The 25,146-nt window shown below is 39.2% G+C and overlaps 1 long non-coding RNA gene across 1 annotated transcript; it reads right to left on the bottom strand.

The window, feature by feature from the left end:
• Positions 1 to 596: 596 nt before the first annotated feature.
• Positions 597 to 24,674, bottom strand: LOC308681690. The gene is made up of 3 exons (XR_014029053.1): positions 24,494 to 24,674; positions 24,208 to 24,358; positions 597 to 1,360 (listed from the first exon to the last, which is right to left on the bottom strand). It is a non-coding gene; the product is annotated as an uncharacterized lncRNA (long non-coding RNA).
• Positions 24,675 to 25,146: the final 472 nt, after the last annotated feature.

The raw sequence follows: 25,146 nt of genomic DNA, 5'->3' as shown, positions 1-25,146 counted from the left end.
AGCATCACAGATGCTGTTATCGTTTTACATGAGAAGTTTAGCAGAAGGTCAGAACCTCTTATGACCTTGAATGTTGTTTTTATATGTCAACATGTTGAATGAATGGACTGTTTAGTTTTGGAGTTTACAAACTAATTTTCTGTCATATTGAAAAATAAAATGTGTGACATAAATCGGAAGAGAGATGTCAGGGTTTTTTTTAACGTCCAAAACCAGACTGATTTCAGTAGGACTAAAGCATTTACGTTTTTAAAAAGATGATTAATTGCTTTAGTCTGACTGAAATCTAACTTTTAACGTGCATGATAACACACTTAATTTGAAAGTGCAAGTGTATGACATGCTGTTGTACAATGCCTCTTGTTTTTGACCATTACTCGCCGTTTACAGGCTTACACCATCTTCCGAAACACATCATAGGCACACACACACAAACGCCCATAACACAGCACTCTCAAACCTCAGAGATGTCTCACCGTTCTAATCCATGTTAAAAACACATGTCCGCTGAGCCCGAGGGAGGATGACAGCAGATCTTAGTGATGTAATGTAAAGGATTTCCTGTCTCATGCTAATAATGAACATGCTAATTTTTCTAGGATTGAATCACACTAATATTAGGTTACCAACCGTCACACTCATAAACAAATAACTATCACCCTAACATGGCTTACATTAACTACTCTGCATGCTCCACAGAGTCATTTTCTCTCTCTCAGAAGTCCCACTGTTACAAAACAACAACAGCAGTCCCTGTACTAGACCCCAGAGGCCTGTGCCAGAGTCTCTCATAAACGTGAACCTGCCTTTGAGGATGGGGCCAAATAATCCACCAAAGCGAATGCAGAGATCTACTGCACCTCCAGCTTTCTCATTACGATGCAATTTAGACACTCAATGCCACAATCATTCTACCAGGGGGTGGAAAGAGACTGATTTAAACTAGAGGAAAGGAAGCATTACAAAGACGATGGTAAAGCTGAGTCAAGTGCATCAGTTCAATCAAAAGCATTTCGCTGTATTTTACAGGCATGAGTGATCAGTGTTGGAGCATTAACCCGATGTGTACTACTTTTACACATCTGTCTGAGGACTAACGAGGTCCTAACACTCAGCATGCAAATGCAAAATCACCTCTTGCATCAGGAGACTGGAGTTTTGATCTTACAGAGGCAATCCATTTTCCCTCCATACAGGCAGGCTGGCGCTTTTCATGTGGGATTGCTCAGCATAGTTGCTGTCATTCTGCACTCTTTTTGTTCTTGGCACGGCTTTGCTTTTCCCCTCAGGTCAGAGCTGGAGTCCTTACTGTTCTCCACCTATTCACAGTTCACTTTGCCGTGGCGAGTATTCACAGGATCTGCAATTTAAAATGAAAACACTTATGAATAGGCCCCTCTGTAGTGTCACATGAAAACAATTGCCATTTTTTTTAGGGTTCCCCAGCAGAATTATTAATTAATTAGCTCTTTTTCTTGTTTTCAATTATTACAGTTTCTGGAAAATAACGTCGAAGTAAAAGGATAAAAGAAATGGCAGCTATTAAAAGAGCCAAATGTAAAAGTTTATGTGGATCAGAGCTGCTGTGATGATATTAATAGGCAGAAGAGAAGAAAGAAAAGGAGAAGGATAGAATGAATCCTGCTGTTGGGTCTGAGTTCAATGCCAAACAGTGAAATAAAATGGAAAATAAATAAAAAGCTACACAGGCAAAATACACCCCTATTAAATCATAATGAATGAGCCCATAGACGTGTACTGTAGCTCTTCGGTAATCAAAATATTCTTTTAGATTCACCTGTTCATGTTTATTACAGGACTTTGAAATATTTCCGCAAGTCAAAAGGTCATGGTTTGGCTTGTTAGTATGCTGGTAGATGCTGTAACTGTCCCATGAGGGTCCAAACATTTTTTTCCACCATTGAAGGATTTGAAATCAGCCGAGAATTTAAGGCACTATGTAAACATCTGGTGTCAGTCATATTTTTTTAAATAACTTAATATTTTCATTCAGCAAGGATGCATTAAATTGATCAAAAGTTACAGTTAAGACTTCACTGCTAAAAAAAAAAATCACATTTTAATTAAATGCTGTTCTTTATTTACCAAAGAATCCTGAAAAAGTCATGGTTTCCACAAAAACTAAATATATCTTGAAAAAATATGAATGTGATTAATAACACCTCTGTCATGGAACAGAAGAGAAGACGTGGATAATGCAACAGGTTCATTTGATAGTGAAGTTCAAAAACAAACTGAGCAGGTGAGTCGATCTGAGACAACTGAGCATAGAAACTTAATTCACGAGTTCACACTTACATATAATTAGACAGAGTAAAGGATATGCGTATTTGGCATGCTGTCCGAGGGGAGGGCTCCGAGCTCGGAATTTGGCCCGAACCCAGAGTACTCCCCTTTCCCAGGTTTGGGATAGGACTAAGTGAGTAGATGGGGTGGTGGAGGGATGTTGGAAAACTGTCGGTAAAAACTGCTGTATCTTGATGTTAATTGAGTTGACTAGATGAGCTCCTCCCATACCGATTCGATTAATTATCTGAACGTGCTTCTCCCAAACTATGTTAATAAAACATCATCTTGAGAAACAGTCTTGTGAAAGGTATCTTGCTGGGCAGGTCGGCGAAGGGCTGAATGTTACGCTCGGGGCTGAGGAAGGTGAAGAATCGAAGATGAAGTATTACCTAAGTAAATTCAATGTAGCAAAGCAGTTGGGCAGTAACACACCGTAGTGGTTGACAAGACCAGACGCTGAATGTATGTGTGTATGGGTGTTTATGTGTGGCCGTGATGAGGTGCAACAGGTGTACTGACTGAGTCAGTATTCAGGTGACAGTGATCGTGTGGGAGGTGTTATGGGATCTGGTGCGGGATCTGGTGCTGAAGGTGTAGCTGAGTCTGTGACAACCTCACAATCAATATTTGGTAACACTTTATTTCGATAGTCCACTTTAGACATTCTACTAACTATAAGTAACTTTGCAGCATCATGTCAACTAACTGTCATTAGAGTATTAGTAGACTGTTTGCTTAATATTTGCAAACACTTTATTTTGTTGGTCCCCCAACAGACATTCTACTGACTATAAGTAACTTGGCAACTACAAGTCACCTTATTCTACTGACCCGAACCCTAACACCTTCCCATAACCTAACAGTCTACTAACTCTTTAAAGAGAGTTAGTTGACATGTAGTTGAAAAGTTAATTATAGTTAGCAGAATGTCTAAACTTGGACTATCGAAATAAAGTGTAACCCATTATTTTAATCAATATATACGATTAACAGCAGGGAGATGTACAGTACACACACACACACACACACACACACACACACACCTTATATAGTTCAGATGCAAAAGCCTCTAAGTGCCATCTGAAATTTTCTTCTAGAATGATAATTTTTATCAAGCTCGTATATTTAAGTTCAGTAATTTCACTTAAATGGCAGTGAAAATTACCTATTCATTGTCATTTAAGTGAAATTACTGAACTTAAATATACGAGCTTGATAAAAATTATCATTCTAGAAGAAAATTTCAGATGGCACTTAGAGGCTTTTGCTTCTGAACTCTTCATATATATATATAATATGCTATTAGTCGTCATCAGGAATGATGGGATTTAAATACATCTCATCATCACACTCCACCCTGTTCAACATTTCTCCCATTGGCCACAAGTTGTACAGATTAAGAAACACAGTACCACACATCTCCAGCTGAGACAGTGCGCACATTTTTCTGTAATTACGGAAGATTACAAAGGTTTAAATCATGGTTCAGGAACAAAGTTTAGCGACTCCCCAATGAACGAAAGAATAACACCTTTTTAAACACAAGCAAAGACACACCTCCTGTGAGAGCTGAGGAATAACACCTCAAAGTTTCTTCACTCTAAACTCCCAGCGGAGGCATCAGAGTTCATCACCGTGGTTACACACACACAGAGTTGAGGGCGACAGAAAACACACTTCTCCACAGCTTGGAGATGGACGACCCTCAGGAGTGCTGTTATGACGTTTTGACCACGGTCAGGCATCTGGCACTGATGTGAGATTGGTGGTGATAAGGACTGATCCAGTGTAAGGCAATACAAGCACAAAGACAAATACACACAGGCACACACACACACACACACACACACACACACACACACACACACACACACACACACACACACACACACACACACACACACACACACACACACAGGGAGATGCTTCAGACTCAGAGATGATTATTTGGTCATTGAAAGAGGGAAGATTGCAAGATCTCTGGTGGATATATAAACACACATCATGAAGAACTGTACCCATAATGTGATTGATTGATTTTTTTCCCAAGAATATATTACTTACACTTACTCTGAAAGACTTCATTTAGCTGACAAATGACCAGAAACATGGAGCACATATAACCACTATCAACAATGTGTAACGGAATACAAATGTGAAATTATTTCAATGACAGATGTGGGAGAAAGTCGAATTGGCAGAATACAAACGGTTGCATCACAATTTTCTCATTCCCATATCACTCACACAAGGACACTTATTCAAGTCTTATTACAAATGGTAAAACCTGAAAGCCACAGAAAGAAAACATCGATATTGTTTATTTTCTTCAGACAATATACAATATCACTCAATATTACTCAATGCCTATTATTAAATTCTACATTTGCAGGTGCTGGTAATGCCGTAAATAAGTCCTACCTGTTGCGACATTCCCTACTCTGCCTTCTCTTAAAAGGCCCACGAAGTTAACGGCCCACGAATGGTCTTATTTCTTTGGTGCATAAGGTCTAAAAATCCACTAATATGATTAAACGTTTAACGTTTAACCTCTTTTGACCACATGCATCTAAAGCAAAAATCATAACACATACCATATTAGTTTTCATTACATTTGAAAATGTATCCATATTTGTATTTTATTTTTGATATTTATACCATTGGTATTGCTGGTAGCAAAAAAACCGTCATTCAGTAGGACTAGTCAGACTGTACCTCGTGATTTTGCTTGGGCCAAGAAATCCGGACCATATAAGTAATTTGTTCGCGAATCACTTGTTGCGCTGTATATATGATTCACTAAAAGAACCGACTCAAAGAGTCATTGTTCGTGCTGTATTTGTTTTTTGTTTGTTTGCAGCCCGCGAGGACAATTCAGTAGAAAGATGTATTCTCTTACCATTTATTTCCTGTACACGGTCTTTTGTCTATATCACATTCAATTCGGACTACAAGCTATTATAGACTAGAAAGAAAAAATTATATAAAGTAGCCTACTTGTGAATATGGGTTCGTGAAAACTCAACAAGGGCTGAATTCATTCCAGGATGTCCCATATGCCAGTCAGAAAGAAAAAAAAAAGATCAAAAGAGGCTTTTTTATAGCCTTCAAATCTAATGAAATAATCACATTCCCATGGGCTTTTTTGAATGCAGAATATTATTTGAATGAGAGAGGGCGTGTGGAAATCTGTTTGGTAAAAAAAAACGTTGTCAAGGATGTTTGTGTTGCGTTGCTCAGCTTTGGTTCACTGCAGAGTGATTGTAGTGTAACATATGTTTGATTGGGGGCTTTAATCATTAAATGAACTACTTCACCTTTTTAGCTTGCCAGTGTTTGTAAATTGTGCCAATGCATTTTGATTGGAAATACTAACCATGCAAGCGCTTAAAATGTGTTTCTGCAAGCTGAGAGTGATTTGTGTGCCGTATTGGAATTTAATTTGTAGATCTGCTTAGAACATAAATGCAATGCAAATGTAGGGGTGTTTCTTCAACTATGGGCACTTTTGGCCCTGTAGACTCTTATCAGAAAATAAATGATTTTCAAACTTATAGTTTATTTATCCTCCAACAATGGATGTACATACATCACAGCAACATTCTGATATTCTCGTTTATCCTTCTCTATTTGAAAAGTGTAAAAAAAGTAGCAAAATAAATTATGAAAACATTGAAAAGTTAAGAGCATCGATAAAGCTCACTTGTCTAATAAAACACATAATGGGCTCTATCTTACAATCAGCGCAATGCAGCGCCAAGCGCGACGCAAGTGTTTTTTGCTAGTTTCAGTCCGACGCAATTATCATTTTCACGTCCTACTCCTACAAATACACAGGGACGCAAAGGAAGCACACAAACATGCCAGATATTTAAAATAACAGGATAACAATGTAAAAGATTATTATTGTGTACATAAAGATATGGTGGAATCAGGCTTGTCCCATAGATGGTCTGCTTGTGAAGTTTAACCTCGCGCACGAGCAGATCCGTCTGGAGATGATGTTACACATATAGAAAGGAGCAGACGTCGATTCTGGTGCAACACATTTAATAAAGGAAATATAGCATGCAAACCTGCAAGACAGATATGAGATTCAATGTCAATCACAAGTGGAGCGTCTCAATTCTGTGTGTTAGCTATCTGCTCGTCTCTGCATTAACTGCTATATTACGCATATTTATTCAATATTACATTTTCTCATTACTCATTTTTAGCATTATCTATACCATGGCTGTTAAACAAACTAATGAAATAATTCACTTGCAAATACAGTTTACATATTAAGCACTTGAACACATATCTTGCACCATAAAATCAAAAATAAGCCATGTTAAACTTAATTTGAACCCATACAATTCACTTTGTTTGTTAAACACTTTTCAGAATATATGCATTCTATTTTCCAGCATGACTTGTTTACTCTAAATAACCAATAACACTGTAATGTTCTCTTATGTCACGTTTCATAACTCTTTTATCTCATTACTGAGCAAATCACGTCGTCTGAGTTTATTAACTCTGCCGCCGCAGCATACTATTTGCACGAAATGGCGGACACCCGCAAACTCCACGTGCGTTACTGAACCCGCGGCACTTAAAGTCCCCGTGAACCGGAAGTTGCAAACGACTTTTCTCCAGTGTTATGACGTATTTCCCAGTGAAACGGAATATTGAACAGAGGGCAGGGTTTTACTCTAGCGCTCCTCCTCTCCATCTCTGCGCAGACTAACGGTTTGAGGGGAGTGGTTACGCGTTGCCCAAACCAATTCCTCAAACCTACGTCATCGGAGAAGGTCCTCCAATGCAGAGGGGAGGGGCATTTTCAGATTTTGATTAAAGATTACCATGGTAAAAAAATTTTTTTTTAAATATTTTCTTGCACGGATTAATTGTTCACCACAAGACTAGTAATATGCGCTAACAAAGTAAATAGGGTCAATTTTGATTTCATGGGGACTTTAACCTCTAAATTTAGCCATCGAAATCTCACCATAACTAAATAAACATCGCTGTAAATAATGTATCTTCATATCTGTGCACAATACAAACTCGCGTTTCACATACAAGCTTTCATTACTGTTGTTTCTGATCATGTTCTATTCACGAGTAATGACAATACAGTTTTTGTGCTCAAAACTTACTTCACACAAAAAAATACCAAAGAGAACGGTTCATGAACCCCTTTTATCTATAATAAACTGAGTTAATCTTACCTGCAAGACAGATATGAGATTCAATGTCAATGTCAAGTGGAGCGTCTCAATAGGGTATATGTCGAACGCCTCATTACGAAACCGGAAAACAGAACGCATCGCTTCCGGTTCAGGTCTTTTGTATGTGCTTCATGCATTTTTTTACTGTTTTACTCAAGATAACTTAAAAGGAGCGAGCAAAGATGATCATAACCAATGTCCCTCGCATGTGAAGATCGATATTTAAAAGTAAAAAAAAAAAAAAAATCTTCACACTAACGTTTAGATATTTAAATAGAATAAAAAGCTAATAACAAAGTGAGATAGGTAGGTTAGCTGATTACCTTAAAATTCCATAGATATCGGCATCAGTTCATACGGCTGTAAACACTTTCTATGACAAGCGGATGCGATGAGACCAGGTTTCCGGTTTCGTCATGCGACGTTCGACATATACCCTATTCTGTGTGTTAGCTATCTGCTCGTCTCTGCATTAACTGCTATATTACGCGTTTTGGAGCAGATCTTAGCGAGAGCTCCCCCTAGCGGTTTGGGATAATTTACACCGCTGTATATACATAAATCAATACCCTTCTTGCAGATCTCTTATTAAAGTAACCAAACAGGAGTCTAAGACAGGCTTTAAACACAAGCACAAACATTTAGTCTGAATAGATTACTCTGAATATAAATGTATGCTAATCTCTCACTTTCGTTTTTAATGACTTATTCACACTAGTGCCACAATGACTTCGGTCTTTCCACTATCAAATTCCGTCATGTAAATAGCGAATCTGCCATGGCGCGAGCGCAACTGGCATTTAAAGGGAAAGGAAGATGAGACTCTGATTGGTTAACGCACGTAAATCCCAAAACACACCCATTACTCATTATGAGAACAGGGACAACCCTTTTAGACCATGTGCAGACCATTTTTCCGTCGTTAAACTAGCAAAAGTGGATTCGGACACGCCCTAAGTGAACTTGTGGCGTGCGCTTCAGACCATACGCTTAGATCGTTAAAATAGGGCCCAATATATTAAAGCATCTTTGGTGTTTCCATGGTTTCGACGGAAGTAAAACAAGTAAAACCAGAAATCAAGGGTAGCGCAGATATGACGTCATTAACAGGAGGACACGGCCGTTACACTTGTTAAAATAGCTGATTTCTCTGGATTTAAACATTGTTGGAAACATTTGGGATAAATGTAAGTCAACAAAATATATAACATAAATCTTACATATTGTGCCTTTAACGTAGAATCGTTTGGAAAGACTGGGTTGCAAAAGAATACCGTCCTGGGTTGTGAAAATAGGAGTGAAATCTACTGGGACTTTTAATATGAGCTGTAAAGTAAACATGAGTATCAACGATCAAAATGAAAATAAGCTGTTTGGTGTTTTTTTTCCTAATTGGTGAATCTGCAGACAGACCCTACCGACTGCAAATATTTGGTTCCTGGCGCTTTGGTTCCAAAATCATGCAGCGCTGGAACGGCCGCCAAACAGTGTTATGAAGGGTCGTTGCTTTTTCACCCAGGAAACGCTGATGGAAACACTTACCGCCTGGCTGATCACGGCTCTAGTTTATAGTTTGTGACAAAAAGGGCCAAGAGGAAAAACAACTCTAAACACTTCATCACAGTGGCGTCCCAACAATAACTAGACCTCCTCTCGCCGTGCCTCTACCCCGAGAGCATTCGACCCGGGTGTTCCTCTCTCGCTTATCCTGAAATGAACAAATGCGCCTTTTGGGAAACCAACGTTTCAGCGCACTTCTAATTTAGGGAGCACACCGTAAATTACAGCCTCTGCGAAGAGAGAAAGAGGGTGCAAAGCTTCAGCCTTATCTTTCAGGCATTTTGAAATACTATCAGAAGCAGGTCCAGAGTATTGTTCTCAGGGTAGGTGAATCCCGCAGAGGGACGCTGCTCCACGCCTGCAGAGCCAGCGCAGTGCACAGATTGTTCAAGATCCCTGAATAAAAACAGATGTGTGTCTGCTCTGTGGCCTGACGGGCAATCCAAATAATTCTCCGTGATCTGTACGTCCAACATCCTTCACGCAGGGCCTTGACATCTGGCTTGGCAGCTGAGCCACAGCCTCCATTCAAATGCACAGACACATTGCTTTCCAACGCAGATTAGCTTTACGTCTAAAGCATAAACTTTTATTCGTCTATTTGTCTTGCGGGGATATCCCTAAAGCGTCATTACTTTAGTTGTAAAGTTTCTGCTTGACAAGTTCTTCTTTTCCAATGAGAAATGAGGAAAATTGTTCTTTAATGGGACTTATCAAAATGAGGCTTCCAGGGCATTTTGGCACAAACTCAAGCAACTTGTTTACCCGCCTGCCATCCGCTCGGCCCAGCCTGACAGAGGGCAACAAGGGAAAGGAAAGTACATAGCATAGGTTTCCCTGGTCCCCAGAGGAATAATTATCCAACAGCGGTGGTATTACCAGTATGATTGGTTAGAGATTTGTGCAGAAACAGCCACCACAGAGGGGGACGGGGGGAGTGGGTCAGTCAAAAGACAAATGTCTTCGATTAACTCTTGCTAAGCACAGACAGAATGAGGTCACAAGTGCATCATGAAGTCCCTTGTTCAAGTGGGAATTCTCATCTGACTGGTGGCGATCACTCTTCAGCTAGACCTCTGTTTCACACTCTTCAACTTTAGTTAAGGAAGGTCCTCCAGAACTGGAGTTCAATCCAGAGGTAAACTTAAAATAAACTTTCCTGGCAGCCCATATCAGTGTTTTGTCTTAGAGCAGATACAAGCAAGCATTATAATTATTTCCTTATTTGGAAAGGCACAGTGATTCAGTGCTTTTCCCAAATGCATACATTTTTATGGACATCCAATAGCATGCTTTAGGATAAATGGTGCGATGAGTAGGAGCCTGGAGATGTAATTAAAAATTACGGAAAAATGTCAGCTGTGTTACATCACTTTTTACATCAGAATATGCATGCTTCCCTACTATATAGTAAGTTAAAAAACAGTAGGCTATGTGGAAAGAGTAGGATGTCCTTAGTATTAGTATTCATTAAAAAAAAAGTGCACATTCATTGGACACTTCACAATCCCATGAGGTTACAGGAGCAAACAAGGTTTCTGCAACAAAACACTACTATGCACTTCTGCTGTGGTGTTGCCTGGAACTATTTTTGTTGATGAAGCAGAAACAGACAATGGCAATATTATGCTCAAAATGTAAGTTGCTCAATATTAACCTCTTGTATATTGAATTGTTGTATAAAAGCAATGCCATATTCGCAATCCTCCTTTTCCCCCCTCCAAACATCAGCACTCTTGCTTGTGTGATATTGCTTAAATATCATGTTACATTTTGAAACGTTAATGTTTTAAACCTTATTAACCCCTAATATTCAAAACTTCCAATAGCCTCTTGAGCTCCTTTTTCTTCTTTAAGGCTTGTTGTAATTTTATGAATCACTTCTGGTTTAATCCCTGCCCACATCCAATTCTATCCGAACACAGATACAGATCATTTTGGGATTGCAACAGGTACAGATTCACAAAGAGATAACGGCTCGGCTGCACAGCCCTTGTATTTATTTCACAGTGCCTGTATACTGACATAATCAGGGTTTTCTCGCCGCAAGGCAGCGCTGTCCTCTGTTGGCCAGAGTGAGTCATCAAGCAGAGGTCAGCGATGTCAGTTTGGAGAGGACAGGCCGAGCATGGGGAGCTCATGTTAGAGGTCCGTTCCACCCTTGGCAGGCCGCAGTGCGCCACCACAGAGCTGGCTACAACTCCAGCTCATTTCCTCATAACTGAGCTACATTAATACACATTTCAGCACCTTCCCTCTGCCTGTCAGGCCTGATGAATTACTAAAGCTTGCTTATCAGATAACATGAAAAATGAAAAACAGTCACATTAGCAGTGTTTTCTTTGAGATTTACTATTTTTCTCAGACCCAGAAATGCTATAATGAGCCATTATGAAAGTTTTCCCCTCAGGAGGAAAGCAATTCCTTATTGGGGATAAAACTTAGTGACCTAACAGGTTTCTAACCATGCTATGTGCCTAAAGCAGATACAATATCCATAAGAAACACTGTCATTGTCCTAAAATTGCAATACTTTTAGGTTGTTTTCGTGATAAAATTTGACATGTGTTCCCTTAACTTTCACGATGACCCCTTTTGTGTTCTGCATGAGCTACAGTAAAACACACACCTCGAGTTGACCTCGGTGTAGCATTTTTAGGGCAACGCTTGGCTGCTGTACAAATCAGGTGGATGGTTAACCGTCGGGCTGACTGATTGGATGAGACAGGTGGCATCTGCTACAAATTTTCCCAGCTTGAAAACGTTCATGCAAAGGTAGCCTGGAAGCACAGACTCCGACAGAATGGGCTGTGTGTTTTGAACGCGATCCAAGGAAACAGAAACTTTGCGTTCTGGTTTTGAGGTTACAACTGTGCTTGGTATGATTTGCCCCCACAGCTGAGCACAAGTCAAAGTATGTATAAAACATCTTTAATAACCCGATCATTAAGGAGCCAAGTCACATTCTGGCTCATATACAGACTTGTGATGTGCATTTCTCAAATTGCACTACAAATTGCATCTAAAATGAGGTTAGAATGCACTAAAAAAACTATGTTAAAATCCAGAATTGTGCAGAAATCAGACAATTACAATTGAAACAATGTTTTTGAGTGTCTGCAGGTGTCTCACTTTAAACATCCTGCACCTGATCTAACCAGACCCTTACAGTCTGCCAGAACGGACCTGATTTAGAATTCACGGCCACAGAGCTCAAACTCAAGTTAAACACCAGAGATTTTCCATGGAATTGCAGGAGTCTGACGACTCTCTGTGAGAAACCCAGGTGTCTGTTCTCTGCTTCCACACAGTGCCTACTGTATGTTGAGGGAGCGGTGACACAGAACAGGGGCCACAGGAAACACTAGGACATGGCTGAGGGATACTGTTAACTGCATGAGTATCCAAACTGACTGACACAGATCGTAATTTTTTTGTGCGCGGCTCAAAAATGTTTGTTTTACGAATGTAAATTCTTGCTTCTTTTGGCTATATTCATTATTGTTCCATCATTTAGAATCTGATGCAACCTGTTTTCTTGCTACATTCATTTTTAAATATACAATTTATTAATTTTTTTATCTACACACTCTATACAGTCAACAATCGCCTTCTTTTGGTATCTTTAGTCAACAAATCCACGATAAACAGAGGTTTAATCAAGAAGGTGACAGGCATCGGCCCACTCGTTTCAAATTCATTTACATTTCTTTTCAACTCAGATGTGACCAAAACATGGTTCATGATGCACAATTGCACAGTCTTAACAGCTGGACAGTTTAACCTGAGAACCCTTCATTTCATGCAGTGCCATGCAAAAGCTCGGTTTCAAAATTTCATCTCTTCAATCGCTTTTGACACTCTGTCCAGCATTCACATCATTTGAAATCCAGAGGTGAAAAGGAATGCCTGCAGGGGAAGGTCTCACTTTAAAACAGCATTTTATGTGCATTCCCCCCCCCCCCCGTGCGCCCTTGAAATTGACTGCACACAATTCTACTCAGTAAATACGCTCCCTGGACTCTGGCTAATTTCATAATTGGTGGAAATGATGCATGTCACAAGATGCAATATTTGCCTCCTACATAAAGCTTTTAATATAAACATGAATTGTTGATGAACTGCCCTAAACATTTTTTTAATGAGTTCATGTGATCTCAGTGGTAGCCACATTTATTTTAAACAGACAAAATGGTCTCAGCTGCACCCAGTTAAGTGAATTGATGCTTTTCCCAAATGCATACATAGCATGCTGTAGGATAAATAGAATAATGAGTATGTTAGGAGCCTGGAGATGTCCTTAAAAACCACAGAATAATGTCAGATGTGTAGAAAGTTTTTATTGCACAATTCACTGAAAATTGTTATTGATAAATGAAAGATCTGGTAGCAAAATGTTGCTAAAAAAGGCCCTGCTGATCGTTATAAATTTAGGGGCTGTTTACACAACATCGTTTTCAACTAAAAACGTAAAACTTTTTATACGTTTTGGCCGTTCATTTACACAGCAACAGCGCTTTGGGTGGCTGAAAACGCAAACTTTTGAAAACGGGTTACATAGTGCAAGTTTTTGAAAACGGTCTCTGTGTAAACAACAAAAACGCAAATCTCTGAAAATGATGACATCATGCACATGTGTATTACGTTCAATCTATAGTGTATTACGTTCAATCTATAGTGTTTCAACGCCATCTATTGGCCTGGCAGAAGAACACAGCGTTTTAAGTCGTTTTCGCTGATCCATGTGAATGGAAATCGTTTTGACAATGGTGTCGTTTGTACGCGGAAAACTCAAAGGAAAAACTTCTCCGTTTTAAGCGTATCGTTGTCGTGTAAACGTAGGCCTACCCTCAGAAAAGAGCTTTTGAGAGTCACAGAGTCACACACAAGTAAAAGCACCAACCGTGTTCAATCAACTACATTAAAAATCCCCTTTAGACCCTTTTAGAAAAATTCCCCCACTTCCCCAAAAAAAGTCATTCACAAACTGGCTTTAAAGGGATACTTCACCTAAATATTACAATTCTGTCATCATTTATTGAACCTCATACCATTCCAAACCAATATGACTTTCTTTAGAACAGACAAGAGAAATTATTTTATACTTTTCATTGTATTGTAAATTGAGAAAATGATGACAGAATGGTCATTTTGGGGTGAAATACTCCTTTAAGGCCTGATTGGAGGGCGGTGCTGTGTTTGCATATGGTGTGGATTCACCTATATGCTCAATTACCTGGTATTGTGTCCTCCTTCCCTCTCATTTTTAAATCAGCCAAAATCTGCAATCAATTTCAGTCCGCTGTGATTGGCGTGCGGGTGAAGTAGCTGGAATTAGGCCCCAGTTTAAATGATTAATGTTTTTCTAAGGCCCTGTGTGTATATGTGCGCATGTATTTTTGTGGATGCATGTGTAGAGCAGCCAGGCAGAGTGGGAGGCATCTGCTCTGATATTGGGAATGTCCGCATTACACAAAGACGCCCAGAGAGTCTTACTGAACTCTAATAAAGTCTCAGGAGAGACTCATTATTACCTGCACTCACCCCGAACTGCCCTCCACTGGAGAATGAGAGAGCCAGCTTCAGAAAAACAATTGACCATACACACACACACACACACACACACACACACATACATACATATGTGCATGCCAACACAAATACACACACAGAGACAAACATGTTAAATTTACCTCTCACGAGTGGGATGTACGTCATTATACGCTTGAAGCATATTTATTGATTTACAGTGGTTTTAACAGCCATGTATAATTTTGAAGTAAGTGATGTAGTTCCTCGCTACGTGTTTGTCTGAATATGATAAACCTGCCAGTGGTCTATAAAGAATATACTAAAACGGTACATGAACGTAAACTTAAAAATAAGCATTGTGTTGCAAATAAGAGCGAAAATTAAATCAAAAACATCAGATTTAACCGAATATGCATGATACCTTACCGGACAGCAGTATTCCTGAAAGTCACGAGAAAGCCTGCAGTAAGTTTGTGAGATTTTGCTTCCATGTGTAAAGATTAATCCCATCAGCTCCTGCCCACAGGTGCAGCTGGACAGTTTCCTGGCGGGTGGAAGAATAAGGTAATGTTTCTATGGAGAGTGTTAAGATGACAGCGCTGAGCTGTAAAACATTTACGCTTGATTAGCTTGCAGAACTGGAAACCTGACACTACGGTTTCTCTGGAGCTGTTTGTATACAAAAACATTTATGCAAGTCAGATTTCCCAGTTGTATCATTATTCAAATGGAGTCACAGTCCCTTTTTAGCATTCTGTGCTCACACATTATCAGCCCGAGGGCCTTTCTGTAAAGGTGTAAAGGGTCAGGTTTGTGTTGCCCTTACTTTTAAAGGAGAGTCAGGAGGAGCAGCTTCCTTATGTAAAAATTTAGATTGTAATTCCTTATGTTTGCTATCTCAGTTCAAATTCAATTTAAAACCAGAAATTGAATTAAGTATATGGTATATATATATACTGTACTGTATGTACTGTGTGTGATATCCTTTGTATTGTACAGTGTGTTCACTGACCTTTTGACCCTTTGTTTTTAGAAAAGCTAATCAGCATAACTTGTTGCTTCATTACCGTAGTACGATGCATCGTTGAAGAAATCAACTTGCTAGTCACGACTGTTTCCCGAAACTGTATTGTCGCAAATTGGTAGTTCAACCACGTTGGTTAATGATGTCACACAGGTGGTGGAGTTATAACTACTTTTAATGAATCTGTTTGAGATCAAATTAATGCTAGATGTTTTTGCTATAAATTATGGACGTCATCTGAGGACTATCTCATAATTTTCTCAGTTATTTGCTTTATTTCCAGATTCAACTAGAGAACGTTCGCACATGCGCACTCTTCAAAAACGGTGCTTTAAATCTATTGACAAACTAAAAGACGTAAAGGACAGTATGTCTTCTAAATAAAAGATATAGATTGTACTGAATGTCAGCTTGCTTATTTGGCTCAAGTTAATGATTTATTAAGCCCACGTTATAAAAACAAGAAACTCCACAGGTCGAGAGCTGTCGTTCCAACCACACAACGTGCTGTTTGCGAATGTTCGTTGGAACGATGGTTTCGGGAAACACAGACTCGTTGAACTACGATGATAACGAAGGAACTAGCGACCATAGTTGGCTAACAATGCTTTTGGGAAACGCACCCCTGATTGGATGTTGTTAATCTTTATATTATTACTATTGTAAATGAAAAAACGAAGGTACAGTATATGTATGCATTTCAGAAAGAAGAAAGTCATATACACCTAGGATGGCGTGAGGGTGAGTAAATTATGAATGGGATTTATTTTTGGGTGAACTAACCCATAAGAAACATAACCATAAGAAGTGTTTTCGTCGACCGGATCACAAATGGACAATGCTAAATACAGGCATAAATGGGGTCTAAAACATTTTGAGCTTGTCCACTTTCGACCATTTCCAGAGATAGTTGAAAACGCATTCGACCGGTTGCTTTCGTAGTGTAAACGCTCATGTGGATGAATGTGTTCGAACATCCACAGAAGACCACCTACTTTCTACCTAATAACATAATATTAAACATTATGGGAAGCGCGCTAGCCAGACAGGATTTAAACTTTGTCGACTGAAGACCCAAGTTTGGTTTGAAGACGAAAAACGCATTAAGCACAATGTTCTCTCACCATTACTGACTTCGAACATGCACTCACTCATACTGACTCCACGGTGTGCAGGTTTACAGATGTCTGCAAAGGAATAGTGCATTTTTCCATGAATAATCAATGTTTGTCTTAGAAAAATGTGATCAGTGTTGACTCTTACTGTGTGAGACCAGAGTTGGCATGTTTTAATGGGGAAATGAGGTCACACTTGGGTCATATGGGACAAAGATCTGGCCTCTCTCTCTGCCTCTCTCTCAGATACTTTATGCATACAGAAGCCTATGACTTCAAAGTGGGCACTTTATAAGCCTAATAAAGTTTTATATGAATTTTCAAACCAAAACCTATTTCTTTGAATCACCATAATAACAACGAACAAATCATCCAAAATAATTAGCATGCTTCTCTGAGCCACGGAACATGTAGGACATTGTCCCTGTGAGGTTTATTTATCATGCAAACGTTTTGTTGCTCATTTCTAACGGTGGCCTGACATCAATTATAGAGCGCTCCACAACATTGACTTTAAGAGCTCGTATCACTGCTCCTGACCGTATTTCATATCTCAAATAGCTGCCATGATATTTAATGAATAAGACTTGGAGTAGTCCAACAGTTAGGCCTATTTTTATTAACGTCATTATTTGTAAACCTGAAATTGGTCCCAGTTTCTGATCTTGTTTTACTGTGCTGATTGTGTTTCAGCCCCTGCAGACACAATGCCCGTTCCCTTAATCCAACCCACAAATAAAACCAGAATCACAAACACACACAAGGTTATAAATACACATCAGAATGTTTGGGTAATTTACAGAGTTTGTTTAATGCAACATTTGATCTCCACATTTTTTGTAAGGCAGTCTTGCATTAAAAATGGCAAATGCATACTGTACACAAGCTGCATCCTGACTCGCAGGGACTCTATGCAATGCTCACTGTACTTAATAAAGTGATGACAAATATTTAATAGATATTTAAATGGATATATGTAAATTAATCTAAATTATTAACACACGTACACACGTACGCACGCCCGCGCATTGGGTTTGCATATTTTTGATAGGGACATTCCATAGACATAATGATTTTTATACTTTTTTTATACACGCACACACACACACACACACACACACACACACACACACACACACACACACACACACACACACACACACACACACACACACACACACACACACACACACACACACACACACACACACACACACACACACACACACACACACACTTCTGCATCCTAAACTTGACACTTTAATCTATAGTTTCAGCTACAGTTTCACTGGAGGCTATTGGTCGCATTCACTAATACCTTCTAAAAAAATATGAATTTATTGAAATGTTAATAATTATATTGTTATTATAGTTTTTTTAATATATATTTCATAATAAAAATGATAATCTTAATGACCCCAAACGTTTGAACAGTAGTGATAAAGCATAAACATAATCCATAAATGAATTAGCTCTTATTTGTATATAAATATTAGTGTTAACATTCTTCCCCCCTCTATTTGCGCCAATGCAACACAATCCTACTGGAGACGGACGATGTTGATATTATGATAACTAGGCTGTTAATTATATGACCTCACCGGTTCATGAATTAGGGAGGGGTTTTCAGACAAGGACCTCCATTTTTCTGTTATCATAGTCTTAGATTGCTCTGAAACAGGAGAGGATCTTATCGAGAATATATTACCGAACTGGGACATAACCTCCCAGGTCAAAGGAGATATGTTTGTAGCCCAGGAGTGCATGTGTGTTTGTGTCTGTGTGTGTGTGTGTGTGTGTGCGCATGTGCATGTGTTTCGATTTGTGTCCGCTGGTCAGTTTAATGCATCTGGATGTAATCTTGTCCTTTGCTATAGGTTTACTCTTCACAGGTTAAAGTGAAACCAGTGTTTCACCTCATAAAACGTTATGGCGTTTCAAACAACTCGCCTTATAAAACGCTACAGGGTCTCCCAAGGACACCTTTCTGCCTGACGCTCATTTTTCAACCTCTCTCACCCGAGATCTATGCCCATCTCGCCTTTCGCAGATCAAGACCTAGGAATCAGAGAAGAAGGGAAGGGGCAAAAAAGAGTGGCTATCAATCAGAGGGTTGGAAATCAGGAAATAGGTAGGTCGGTTCTTTGGGAGAGAAACACAAACCACATGTGGCAGCAGCAGAAGCAGGAGCAAAGCAACAGGATTAATGCTGTTGGTGAAAATGAGATCAGGTCACTCAAAGCTTCTGGTTCGATGGGAACCTACTGAACATACACTCGCGACGTCCTCACCCCAAACCCACGCACATCAACAAATCTAAATCAAAACAACCTCACGGGCATTCTCACACCGTGACTAACTAACACAAAGATCCGTCATCATCTCCTGCGCAGACACACTTGAACACACGCACTTAATGTTTTGAGTGACCTCGTGATCCTGTTGTCCCTCTTCGTAGTATTTATTAGGTGCTTGGGCTTGGATGTATGTGTAGAGTTGATAAAAGCATCTGGACTCATATTGGGGTTAAGACCCGAGGGAGTGAAGTGGGTGTTTTCAGCTGGACCGTTCTGAATTGTTCTTTTAGTGTCTGCGCAGCAATGTTGTACCTCCCCACCCAAGCGCGCTTCGGCCAGCCAAACTACTGTCTTGTGAAATGTGTAGCATATTTTGTGAGCTTACGTAAACCATAGGAGAGATACTTTTTGGAAATAACATGCAATTTACTGCAGGTGAAAAAATTATTTAAGAAAGGACAAAGAATGTATAAGCATTCCAGATTTGATCTGCCAAGCTCCAGGGAATGCAGTCATTCGGAAAGCAAGTTCAGCTTCCAACTCGCACACCATTCTGATGAACTGACAAACACGACACACGGAGTTTAGTGTGACTAAATTAACCATCAGGTCGCGACGAGCGTCTCTAACAGGACTGAAGCCAGCACAGAGCTTGTGATTCCATCCGTTGATCGCAGTGGCAGAAATCAGCACTATTTCTTCACAACCGAGTCTTGTTTGTTTTACATGCATCTGTGTTTGTTTAGTGAGTTTTCGTTGTAAGTGCGGACAGAGGGACAATTAGCTAGGGGCATTTTCTTGGCCGTTTTTCTGACAATGGAGAACTTCACTCTCACTCTCACTCTCAGTCAAGAGTCTTAACAATTGGGATAGAAACACTATAAAGCCTTGTTTATAAATGGTATTAAAAGCTGTCGTTTGTGATCTGATCACATGTGGTCAAACAACAAGACACATTGCTACTTACAACATGTCTCAAATGTATCTCCTGTGACCACTTGGGGGGGGGGGGAGGTCTTTTATAAAAAATAAAAAAAAACTGCAGTAATATTGTGAAATATTACAACCAATTTCTGTTGTAAAATTTTCAGCCACACATTTGGAGTCTTCAGTGTCACATGATCCCACATAATATTTTTGAGTAAAGTGCAATTTTTTTTTTTTTCAGAATTCTCTGAAAAGGTTCAAAAGAACATTTGTCACATTATAAATATCTTTACTGTCACTGTATGCTTGCTGGATAAAAATGTTGATTTCTTTTAAAATAATGATACGGACTCCAAACTTTTGAATGGTAGTGTACATGTAAACATACTGAATAAAGTCTGTATTGTTACAAGTTTACCACATACACACACACACACACACACACACACACACACACACACACACACACACACACACACACACACACACACACACACACACACACACACACACACACACACACACACACACACACACACGTTTAACCCAATAAGGGTCATGCTACTACTCCCTGGGCAACTGTTAAATGCAAATGTAATTAAATTACCTGTTTTAAATCTGAACTGTTGCTCTAATGCAATTAACCAAAAATAACCATCATACAGTTTTCTTTCATTCCTTATTAGCTCAAGTTCATCGGGAGTTGCTGATGCTGCTGGTTGTTGCAAAACAGAGAAATTAAGACTAAAACTCACCATACTTTGTTTTTAAGAAATGCATTCAAACTTGAATGTACTATTAGTGAATAAATATATAGATAAATCATATTGGATTTTATTTTGGCTCAGCTGAGTGAGATTTACAAGTTCACTGTCAGACTGATTGTGCTTGTTCTCAAAGCATCTGGCTAAAATTAAATACCATGAGACAATGCTATGAACATTTAACCTGCATTTATTTATTTACTCATTTGATGTCTGCCATTACAATTTAATGTTAATAATCAAATTTGTTTTTCAAGTCCCTTAGGGTATGAAAACCCAGAACAAAACCCATAAAATTTGGCAATCCCAAAGTCTTGAAACTTGCCAAAAAGAAAGAAGCTGAACTTGTAGTCCGTATGAACAATACCTATGCAATTGTGTTTGGAACTTTCCAATGAAAATTCTTCCTTCTTTTCTTAACCAGAGTGCACTGCATTTCCCAGCATTCCTCAGAGGGGTGTTCATCCTGAACCACAGCCCAGTTGCATTATTGGGTGAAAACAGCCCTCTGGAGAAATTGAAGCGACTGATTGCTAAATCACGCCCTTTACATTCGATCTTAAAGCAATATATGTACATATGGTTTGATTTAAGAGGCTAGGGTGGTCCGGCAGATATATTTTTATTCTAATTTACTGTAAGTAATTGTACATTAAAATATTGCTGGGTGTCTATTCACTCCAGGTGGCTGTGGGGGCTTTGGAATCATTTAGAATAAAATAATAAGGTTACATAAGCATATAAGCTTTCAACGCCTGCAATTTGCACAACCGAACTGGAAGATTTAAATAATGACATTTAATATTTTTATAGAATGGTTTCTAATACCCATTGCAATAAAGTCTAGCCTGATTACATTTCAATTTGAACCACCTGCGAATCTCAAACTGACTTTTGGATGCTTTCATCCAATTTGGATGCTATTTGTATCAACTTTGCAATTCCCAACCAGTTGTTGAGTCCATGGCATGAAACAAAAGCACGGCTGGAGGTTTGTGGTGGTCTGACTTAAAAGTGCTGACGTAATAAACACTTCATTGCATAAGACTATGGCAGGCGATTCTGTAAAATCACCTGTTATTTGGAAGCCCGCTTGCACTTTACACACTTAAATATGAGAGCTGTTTTCCAACAGAGTGTGGCATTACTTTATACATGGACATGCTGATGAAGGTGATGGCGTTTCAAATAAAAGTTATTTTAAAGGGATAGTTTACTACAAAATTAAAACTTTCATCATTTGTCATGCACGCCTGTATATGAAATTTTGAGGAATTTCTTTGGCCATATAGTGAAAGTCAAAGGAGTACAGTGTTGTTTTGGACCTCACTGACTTTCATTATATGGACAAAAACAGTTGAAACATTCCTCACAATGCATTATGTTTGTTCCAATATGTTTGGCTCTTTTAATACTGCTTTAACCTAAAAACATCTTCAAACTACAGTCAAGTCAATTCAAGTTTGTATATGACTTTTCACAATACATGTTGTTTCAAAGCAGCTTTACAAAAATATATTGTAACAAAAAGTCATAGTGTAGCATCTATTGTCTTTAATGTCATTAAGCATCCAAAAGAAATGTGTAGTCGATAAATCATACAGAGTGAAATTTGAATCTGCTGTTAAACCGCACAGTACTGCACATCTTCTGTAACAATTACCAGTCGTTGTTTTGCACAATTTTACCCTCAATATGCAAACCCATTTTTTTTACATGTCTGTGATGAGGTGAAAATATTCCTACACCAGTTAATTTTCAGCTGTCAATCAAAAGCTGGTTCTTTACTGTAATGAAAATCTGATATGGAACACATCAATTGTCTTGTCTACGCCAGCAATGATTCCACTATTAGATTATTTGCTTAAATGCATGTTTGTTGTGTAACAGAGTTTAAGATGATGTCATTTTGTTCTGTGATTGGCAGTCAGAGAAATTCCGATATGGAACCCATTAAATCGCTGGCGTCTTTTGTGCTCAGCGAACTCCCGTATGTTTCAGCGTTTCATTTCGTTCTTTTTTTTCTCCTACTCATTTTTAGCCTTTGTAGTGGTTGTCTTTCTCAAGGACAGGAATATAACTCTTGGAAAAATATATTTTGGCAGCTTAGGAATAGTCAGGACAGAAAAAAAGAGCATAATGTGACGCACTGAATTTGCGATGGGATTCTCGCCAAACGCATTGTTGCAAATGCATTTAGCCTTCATATGTACAGTTGCTTTTTATGGATATAATGTAGACTTTCATGCTATCATTGGGATTATCATCCTGTCCGCTTTTAGAGTGGGTAAAACGGCGATCATTTCATCATCTGTGGATGCCCACACAGGAAATGATGTAATAGTGAAAGGCTTAAGACAACATGAGCTTGTGCTTCCCTGGCAGTAACAGTAACAAGTATCATCAGAAACCACAGGATATTAAATCAGGATAATTAAGTGTCATGAGTTGTAATAATTTTGTTGTAGGTTATAAAGTGTCAAGATGAGGATATACAGATCCAAACACGGCACATGTTGCCGTCAGACCAGAGAAAATGCTTCCGCAGATCCCACTGAGAAACTTGCAAACAGTCTTAATCCTGGCATCTGCTATATCAAATCACTTAATGTCCCGAGAGCGGGAAATATCTGTCAGTACGATCAACAGGAGTTTGATCAATCGCTCTGTTTCTCTCCTTCCAAACTCATAGAGAAGCAATTGATGGCTGTCCGTTTCTAGAGAGCCCTCTTAGATCTGTTGCACTTTCCCAATGCAACGCTTTGGGTTTTAACACCAAAGCGTCGACCCTTGAATAAAAGAGAGATTTATAACCTTGCGCTTCACTATGTGGACTGCATAGCACGCACTTTCCTCTCGCTGTTTCCCTCTAAGTGGTAATAGTTTTTCCTCCATGCTGATGTGTTTGATGGGGACAGCAGGAGACCAAAAGACTGGACAAAACATTACAGAAGTGCAGCCCTGGTTGATGGATGCTTGCTAGACAAGCATTATTTTTAAAGCACAGACTTTGTACGTAGGTCTGCAGGAAGATGAAAAGTTACGCTTGGATGCCAGCATGCTGGAGCGACCAATCAAAACAAATACACGCGTCCAAACATAATCACTAACCATGATTTGTTCATGTTCAGGATGCTTAGCGATATCTGACTCGGAATATCTGCAGGTCATTTTAATGATGAAGTGTCTTTAAAGATGCTAATTCAATAGACACATGTAGCATGGAAATATAATGCGGACTTAAACGCTTGCAAACCTAAAGCAGGTTATGGTGCGTGTTAGAGGGGCTGCGGGTAAGTATGTTTATGTAGGGGTCTTTCAGAATTCTTAAAAGCAAAGTGGCATGTTTATGTACAAGTTTCATGCGTATTTACTTATGCTCAGACACACGCAAAGTTCTGAGCATTCCTGTTGTGCTGTGGTCTGTCAGACCTGTGATTTACATTAAAGTCAATCACTCACTCTGAAGGGCTTCTGCCTGTAGCTCCCTGCCGATGTTCAACAGTGGCAGTATTACATTCTTTATGATGGAGGCCCCCTCTTTCTCTGTCTTCTGTCTCTCTCTCTCGCGCTCTTCTTCGAGCCAGCCTCCTCGACTTCTCCGTTTGCAACGCTGTAAGATGGAGGGATGGAAACGATTATAGAAGAGAGAAGAAAAAAGACAGGCAGATGGGGATTCCAGCGATCTCTTTGGAATAGATAAATAGATTTTGAAATCATTCACAAATGATGTGCAAAATGTGCTCACCATCTGCTCCAACCAGCGCTGAGAAAACCCTGCTCTCCCATCACACACTTTTTTTTCTGCTCTTTCTTTCATTCTCGCTTTTTCTCCTTCCCCTCTTCGAATTTGTCATTTTATAGCCATCGCGGCTGTGTCGCAGGTGTCATTTCCAGTGACTGTTCCAGGAGGCAGACTCACAGAAAGAGGGCTGGATTTCTGACTAGTAGTTTAGAAACACGCTTTAATGCAAGAAGAGAAAGAGAGAGAGAGGTTTTTTTTTAAATCTATGACATAAATCCCATTGCATGAACAGTGTGAAATGAACATCCTGATTGTGTGGGTGTCCTGCAAACCGCATTTCCCAGGGAGCTTTGAGGGAAGCAAATGAAACACCTGATGGTTGCCGGAACACTGGAATGGGATGTACATAGCATAAGACCAGTGGGGCAATTAGAATAAATAAAGCCAGTCTTTCCAGTTATTCTCCATCCATTCTATAGAGAGAGATGTAATGGAAGAAACAGCGTGACCAGATTAATCTAAATAAATAAATGCAGATGTTATGTGAAATGTCAAGTGGCAGCTTGTGTCATTTTTATACATGCAGTTTTAGACTAAAAAAATTCATTTGAACTGCAAAATAGGTAAAGATCTACTGTGTTTATGTTTGTGTGTGT

The sequence above is a fragment of the Scardinius erythrophthalmus genome (assembly GCF_964197995.2).
Source record: "Scardinius erythrophthalmus genome assembly, chromosome: 21".
In the NCBI taxonomy this organism is placed as follows: domain Eukaryota; kingdom Metazoa; phylum Chordata; class Actinopteri; order Cypriniformes; family Leuciscidae; genus Scardinius; species Scardinius erythrophthalmus.
This window is presented reverse-complemented; position numbering and strand designations above follow the sequence as displayed.